Genomic DNA, 8,230 nt, shown 5'->3' with positions numbered 1-8,230 from the left:
TGCTTTTATTTTAATTTTTTAATTTTTTGCCTTTTCTAGGGCTGCTCCTTCGGCATATGGAGGTTTCCAGGCTAGGGGTTGAATCGGAGCTGTAGCTGTAGGCCTACGTCACAGCCATAGCAACTCAGGATCCGAGCCTAGTCTTTGACCTGCACCACAGCTCATGGCATTACTGGATCCTTAACCCACTGAGCGAGGCCAGGAGTCATACCTGCAACCTCACGGTTCCTAGCCAGATTCGTTTCTGCTGTGCCACGACGGGGACTCCTTAGAATTCTTAATACAGCTTACATATTAAAACATACTGTTCATTTGCAAATTTAATCATGTGTCAAGCTTAGAATGTGAAATGGTTGGTTGGCTCTTTTTTTTTTTTTTTTTTTTAGGGCTGCACTTGAGACATATAGAAGTTCCCAGGCTAGGGGTTGAATCAGAGCTACAGCCAGCAGCCTGCACTGACAACCACAGCAATGCTGGATCCAAGCCATGTCTATAACCTACACCACAGCTCACAGCAGTGCCGGATCCTTAACCCACTGAGCAAGGCCAGGGATCGAACCCACATCCTCATGGATACTAGTTGGGTTCATTACCACTGAGCCACAGTGGGAACTCCAGCCCTTGCTTTTTTTGGCCCTGCCTGTGTGTCTTTTTTCACTGTCCTGTCCAGGGGATCAACTGGAATACTTATAAGAGTTTTAGAAATAGAAACTAAGAAATGGAAGTTAATATCTTTCAAGACACCAGAAATGTAGATTTAAAGGTGGGAGCGTGGGAGAAATTAGTTGCCATGGTTTCTACTCTGTGGATAGGACAAGCCAAGATGTAGTCACTAGTGTGGTATTTGAGTCAAACAAAATATTAGCTAAAGAAATGTTTGAAACTTGCTGTCAGTGAAAGGAAGGGTATCAGTCTGTGTGTCTATTGCCCCAGGCCTTTCATCCTGGCCCCAAATCACACAGGTTAGAAGTGACTTTAACACACTGAGGTGACAATACCAGTTCTTTGATTAGCAAAATAGTCTCCTTGAAGAAGCTTAAAGGTAAATACAGACACAGTTAAATACATCAAATTAATACCTTGGTATTCAGATAAGAGCCATATGTTCATATTTAGTAATAAATCATGTATAGTTTTACTATATATATATCAATTACTTATTGATGTTATGCTGATTGTTTTCATATGTCAACTTGGTTCAGCTAAGGTGCCCAACTGTTTGGTCAGACACCAGTCTAGGTGTGGGTGAAGGTATATTTTAGATGTGATTAGCATTTAAATCGGTAGATTTTGAGTAAAGCAGATTACCCTCCATAAAGTGGATGGGCCTCAGTTAAAGGCCTTTAAAAGAGAAAGGACTGAGGTCTCATAAGAGGAAAGGGTCTTCCCAACCCCCCTGCCCACAACCTGCGCCTGCAAGATTGCCTTTGGACTTGAGGCTGCAATGTGAACTCTTCCGGAAACTACTGGCCTGTCAGTCTGCTCTGCAGATTTTGGACTAGCCAGCTTCCTCCCTCTTTCTGTGTACCCCTACGCACAAACACACACACATACACACCATAGCCTATTGGTTCTGTTTTTCTAATACATAGTTATAATACATGACTCAAAAACTTAGTGGCTTAAAAAGTCACAAATATTTATTATCTCCCAGTTTCTGTATATCAGGAATCCAGGTACAGTCCTGTTGAACACTTTTGATTTAGTATCTTCAAGTCTGCCACCAAGGTGTTAACTGGGCCTGCTGTCTCATTTGGAGGCTCAACTTGGTGATGGGGCGGGGGTGGGGGGATCTGCTTCTAAGTTTATTCACCTGATGTTGGCAAGATTCAGTTTTTTCGTAGTTTGTGGACCTCAGTGCCTAAATTCCTCATTGGCTGTTATGTGAAGGCCTCCCTTGGTTCTCTGCCACGTGGATCTTCCATGGGAAACTCACGACATGGCAGCTGGCAACCCTAGAACAAGCAATCCAAAGAGGAAGAGAGGTCACCAAAGACAGAGGTCAGTGTCTTCATAACTTAATTTTGGAAATAACAGAGCATCACTTCTCATGCATTCTCTCCACTGGAAGTCCCTCCGTACTAGCCCTCCAAGGGGAGGGTGTTACACAAGAAGGTGAATCCTAGGAGGAGAGGGCCATGGGCCATCCTGGAGGTTGCCTGCCATATTTAGCTTGTTGGAGAATCAGACAGTTGAGCTTCTTTTTCTTTTTTTTATTCTAATTTAAAATTATAATTAAAGAATTGATTTGGAGAGTTCCCATTGTGGCTTAGCAGGTTACTAACCTGACTAGTATCCATGAGGATGCGGGGTTCGTTTCCAGGCCTCAATCAGTTGGTTAAGGATCTGGTGCCTCAATCAGCTGGTTAAGGATCTGGTGCGGCCGTGAACTGTGGTGTAGGTTGCAGACATGGCTGGGATATCCTGTTGCTGTGGCTGTTGTGTAGACCGGCGGCTAAGTTCCTATTTGACCCCTAGCCTGGGAACTTCCATATGCCAAGTATGCATCCCTTAAAGAAAAAAAAGAATTGATTTGAACTTGTGGTTTATTTATGCTACAAAAAAGGATAGGCTTTTTTTCTAAGGTTGCGCTGAGGGGCTTGAGGAAACTTTCATTTCATCATATTTATGAATTTAATATATGGGGTTTACTAGCGTAGTTTAAATACTTGAGAAAGTACCTGGGAAAATTTCACCTGTAAGGCCAGGTCAGATCAGGCAACAAATACTTGAATCTTAAGAATGCGGTCTAAAATGTTAAAGACAATTCAATGAACCACTTTGTAAGAAGACTGGTTAGTGAGTTCTGCAACTTGATTTACTCAAACGGGGTTCAAAGACCAATTTGAAAGTGACTGCTAAACTTCGCTAGATGTATAAATACAAGTATATGAGATAAATAAAATAAAACCAAGGGCCTAAGGGAAACCAAATTCTAGAATTTTTTTTTTTACTTTAATTAATTGAACATCTATCTATCTAAGAGAATCCCAGAGGTTACAACGTGTCCTTACTTTGAAATGAAAAATGAATACCCTCAGAGAAAATAAGACCTGACATTGACAACAGCAAGTCTTCAGAGAGGCAAAGAGGGAGAAGATTCAAACGGATGAGAAGGGGACAGGCTGATATATTGGGAGATCCCAATCCCAGTGTTCCTGCCAGCAGCTGCCTTCCCGCCCTTGAGTTCTGTAAGGCACCTTGAGTCCATACACTTTTTCTCTTGCAGCCAAGAGCCTGAACTCATGTCATTGCCTAGAATCTCTTCTGCAGAAATGTGCATCTTGTGAAAGGCACACTAAAGACACCACCTTTCCTAGAACAGTAACTACAACAGTCCGCAAAGCTCTCCACCACAGGAATGGTAAGACACAGAATTTCATTCCTGACCTGTCCTCATTTTTTTCCCCCCAAATCCATCAATTTATTTATTAAAATTAAGTAGATGTAATATTTGAGCCCTGCCTCATGTGGCTATGGAGGAAATAAATAATATATTTCAAAATGTGTTGAAAAGAATGATTCTGATCCAAAGTTGCTGATATTACAGTTGCACTTCAGTGATCCCCTGGTCAGTTTATTTTCTAGTATTGGGATAATGCTGGCATTCTTTTATAAGGTTCTTACAAGGCTTGGACTGAAGTGCTTGGCACAGTGTCTGGAACAGAGTGAGCCCTCAGTAAATATCATTGATGATGCTGAGGATGCTTTTTTAAACTTTGTGGTTTTTTAAACTTTGAGCTGTCCTCCTTGTCACCCCTCATTTCCTGTGTGGCACTGCTGATTCTGATTCCCAGCTGTGTTCCTGTCTGAGTTTACCTCTTCATCTCCATGGTTACCGCACGTGCTCAGGTCGCTATCATCTCTCCTATGGAATTTTGTGATTTTTTTCCCACTCAGTTACCCAGGCTTTCAGGTCAGCTTTTATCTCTTCCAATCTGAACCTACCCCAGCAGCATCTTCTCAGACATAAATACATCCATATCACTTCCTCTTAACATCCGTGAAAGGTGCCCTATTGCCAACATAAATGACACACATGATACCTCCTACCAGCTTTCAGCCCTACATTTTATGCTGAATTCATAAGGAACTGGTTATAGTTTGTTGAACCAATTATGCACTTTCCCTCTCCCTGGAACACCTTCCTCCAGTTTCGTAAAAAGCTGTCAAGGCTGGCCTCCAGTGTCTCCTTTTTATAAAGACTCTCCTTCCCTGACCCACTCAAGCACAGTGTCCATTATAATTCTCCCATCCTCCTTGTACATAAGTCTTAGTCTTTGTAACATGGAATTCTAACTTTTTCCTCCACATGTTCTTTCCCCTAAATATGACTGTGAGCTCTGTGAAGGCAGATGTTTCTAGGATTTCTAGGTTTCTAGGGTTGTGCTTGAAACAAGGAGGTTATTCAATAAATGCATGTGAATGGAAGGTAGATCTATTAATAGTCTTGGAATTTACAATATTAAGTGTAGTGTAAATTTATTAAAAAAAATTTTTTTTTTCTCTTCACTGCACTTGCCACATATGGAGGTTCTCGGGCCAGGGATTGAATCTGAGCTGCAGCTCTGACCTACCTACGCTGCAGCTGTGACCTACCTATGCTGCAGCTGTGGCAGTGCTGCTTCCTTTAACCACTGCATCAGGCTGGGGATTGAATCTGTGCCTCAGCAGAGACACCACAGAGACAATCCTGGAAGTGTTGAGAGACAACGATATGGGGCACCACAGTGGGAACTCCAATTTAAAAATGTTTTGATTATGTATATTTTTTAAATTAAGATGTGGTTGATTTACAATGTTACATTGGATCTTTATTCAGTGATATATATATATTTATACTTTTCAGATTATTTTCCTTTATGGGTTATTACAATATATTGAGTATAGTTCCCTGTTGCTATACAGTAAGTCCTTGTTGGTTATCTATTTTATATACAGGAGTGTGTATATGTTAATTCCAGCCTCCTAATTTATCACTTCCCCCTTCCCCTTTGGCAACTGTAAGTTTGTTTTCTATGTCTGTAAGACTATTTTGTTTTGTTAATAAGTTCTTTTGTATCACTTTTTTTTTGTTTTGTTTTTTGTCTTTTTAGGGCTACACCCGAGGCATGTGGAGGTTCCCAGGCTAGGAGTCTAATTGGAGTTACAGCTGCTGGCCTACAACGCAGCCACAACAATGCCAGATCCGAGCCAGGTAGACCTACACCAAAGCTCATGGCAACGCCAGATCCTTAACCCACTGATAAAGGCTAGGGATCCAATCTGAAACCTCACGGTTCCTAGTCAGATTCAGTTCCCCTGCACCATTACGGGAACTCCTATATCATTGTTTTAGATTCCAAAATAAGTGATATCATATATTTGTCTTTGTCTGACTTCACTTAGTATGATAATCTCTAGGTCCATCCATGTTGCTGCAAAAAATATTATTTCATTCTTTTCTATGACTGAGTAGTATTCTGTTGTATACATAATACATTTCCTTTATCCAGTCATCTGGTGATGGACACCTATGTTGCTTCCAGGTCTGGGGTATTGTGAATACTGCTGCTATGAACATTGGAGGGCATGTATCTTTTTGAATTCGAGTTTTCTCCATATAGATACCTAGGAGTGGGATTGCTGGATCATATGATAGTTTTATTTTTATTTTTTACTTATTGTTAAATTTTTTTATTTGCTTTTTAGGGCCGCACCTGCAGCACATGGAGCTTCCCAGGCTAGGGGTCCAATCAGAGCTACAGCTACTGGCCACAGCCACAGCCACAGCCACAGCAACTCGGGATCCGAGCCGCATCTGCAACCCATACCACAGCTCACGACAACAGCAAATCCTTAACCCACTGAGCAAGGCCAGGGATCAGACCTGCAACCTCATGGTTCCTAGTCACATTCATTTCTGTTGGCTATGATGGGAACTCCTTTATTTTTAGTATGTATGTATGTATGTATGTATGTATTTTGTCTTTTTGCCATTTTCTAGGGCCGCTCCCATGGCATATGGAGGTTCCCAGGCCAGGGGTTGAATCGGTGCTATAGCCGCCAGCGTACACCACAGCCACAGCAACAACAGATCCGAGCCATGTCTGCAACCTGCACCACAGCTCACAGCAACGCCGGATCCTTAACCCACTGAGCAAGGCCAGGGATCGAACCTGCAACCTCATGGTTCCTAGTCAGATTCGTTAACCACTGAGCCACGACAAGAACTCCGTATTTTTAGTTTTTAAAAGGACTTCCATTCTGTTCTCCATAGGGGCTGCACCAATTTACATTGCCACCAACAGTGTAGGAAGGTTCCTTAGTATAGACTTTAAATTAATTTAAATTTAAAAATTCACTCAGTAAATATACTACTTCAGAGCTCTAAGAAAATTATTTAACTTTCCTTACAAATTTCTGGAGAAAGGGTTGTTTTAGACTGTATCTGAGCACTAAATTAAAGAAAAGCAAGCTTGTCTCTTTATTTAGATAGAGGGACAGGGAAGAATAGAAAAGTATTTTGTTGTTTTGGTTGTTTACATGCAGGTTGAAACATTAAAGTAAGATTTGTCACAAATAAGCTGAAACACAACAAGGTTGATTGACTGTGTTTAGGTTAAACAAAGGTAAGATTATGAAGGGCTAGTTTTCCCCTTTATTTACCTTTTGCTTTGGTGTAAGGGGGGAAACACTAGCAGGGATGGATTCAGGGATGCTGACCATTGAGAATTACTATGGGGCTGACTCAGCCTCTTCTCTGTTCTCTAAAATGCTTATGGAGCCAAGAGGAGGTAAATGAAACAAGATACTAGCATTTGCCTTAGAAACATCTAAAAATGAGTCTCTTTGTAAAAGAGAAAGTTGTATTGAAAATCGTCATTTCCCTCCTTTCTGGCTTTCTACCCAGTGTGCTTACACATGTCTGTGTGTGAAGACCTCGCCCAAAAGCGCTATTTTGCTTTTTTTTTTTTTTAAACGTTTGAATATTTTACAGCAATAACAAAAAAAAAAAAAAAAAAAAAAAGGCATTGCTTGGAGTTTGGCTGTCCTCATGAGTTACTGACCACAACTTGTAATAAGATGAAAAAGATAATGGGAAGCAGAGATCACCCAGGGTTCTTCCTGTGTGTGAAGCGATGCTGAGAGACAGAGCAACTGAGCAATCCAGGCCCCTGACATCTTTTAGATGTTTTAGAACATGGGAAGAAGGAATTCTCAGGGATAAGGTCCTGTGGTGGCAATGGGACTGTTTGCATTATGACCGATATCCCCCCACCACTAAACAGTTCCAATGAACCAGCAAGTAATGAGCACTTAGTAATATGATAACCACTTAACCAGCAAGGAATTGGGAGCCACAGAAAAGCGAGCTTTTCTGTCTTAGGCGCTGTGATTCTATTACGAAAAACTTATTCATTGTTCGATGGAATCTGGATCAACAATGATTATAAGCATCTGTGTGCAGACAATTAGACTCAGAAATTTATTCCTTATGTTTTTCTACTAGGCTAAATATGGGAAACATACTTCTCTGAAATGCATCCAGATTTTTTTCCTAGTGTCTTTGCCCTAAAACTTCCATCATCTCTTTCCCCAACCCCCACTTTAATTTTCTTCCACTTAACAGGCATTCTCTTTGAAGCATCTCCCCTCCCCCCAACCCCCATTCTCCTGGTCCCTTCAGTATGGAGACGATTTACAGATCAGGATGAATGGGAAAGAGAAGAAGCCAAAGCTGGGGTGGGTGGGGTGGACTTGGGGACGCCTGTAATTTGATAAGGATGAGCCAGATAAGGCAGGACTGGTGAGGGGTGTCCTGACTGGGAAAGGTCTGGAATGTCCAGCTGGAGACTGGACTTCACGCCTCTGGAAACAGGAGGCAGAAGCTTCTGAGCTGGGGAGTGATCTGGTTAGAGCGTGTGTTAGGTTACACTGACTCAGTAGTTAGGGTTAATTGACCAGGGCAGACACTAGAGGCTTGGAAGCAGTTACGAGAAAAATAAAAATACATTAGCACATGTAATTTGTTATGAGAACTTGATGTGCAGCAGTGGAAGTGGATAAGAGAAAAAAGGGTGGAAAAAATAAAAGATCAGAGACTAGAAAAATCCAACTTTCTGATTCAATTTCATAAAAGGTAGCATGTTCACCCCCTTAAAACCCTAAATATCTGCTTGTGTTAATCCCACAAATTTACAGGATCTGCTCACTGATAAGATACAGGAAGAGGAAGCAACTGAAAAAG

The 8,230-nt window shown here is 41.4% G+C and overlaps 1 protein-coding gene across 1 annotated transcript in view; it reads right to left on the bottom strand.

Annotated features, from left to right (window-relative positions):
* Positions 1–1,618: 1,618 nt before the first annotated feature.
* HPGD (15-hydroxyprostaglandin dehydrogenase) overlaps positions 1,619–8,230 on the bottom strand; it is a 54,799-nt gene continuing 48,187 nt past the window's right edge. The window contains exon 7 of the transcript XR_002338278.2: positions 1,619–1,955. The gene's annotated coding sequence lies outside the window, so the exon portion shown is untranslated. The remainder of the gene's footprint in view (positions 1,956–8,230) is intronic.

The sequence above is a fragment of the Sus scrofa genome, chromosome 14 (genome assembly GCF_054392235.1).
Source record: "Sus scrofa isolate SSC_HxYL_T2T_F1_AM1 chromosome 14, Sscrofa_HxYL_maternal_Yorkshire_Landrace_v2.0, whole genome shotgun sequence".
Taxonomy (NCBI): domain Eukaryota; kingdom Metazoa; phylum Chordata; class Mammalia; order Artiodactyla; family Suidae; genus Sus; species Sus scrofa.
This window is presented reverse-complemented; position numbering and strand designations above follow the sequence as displayed.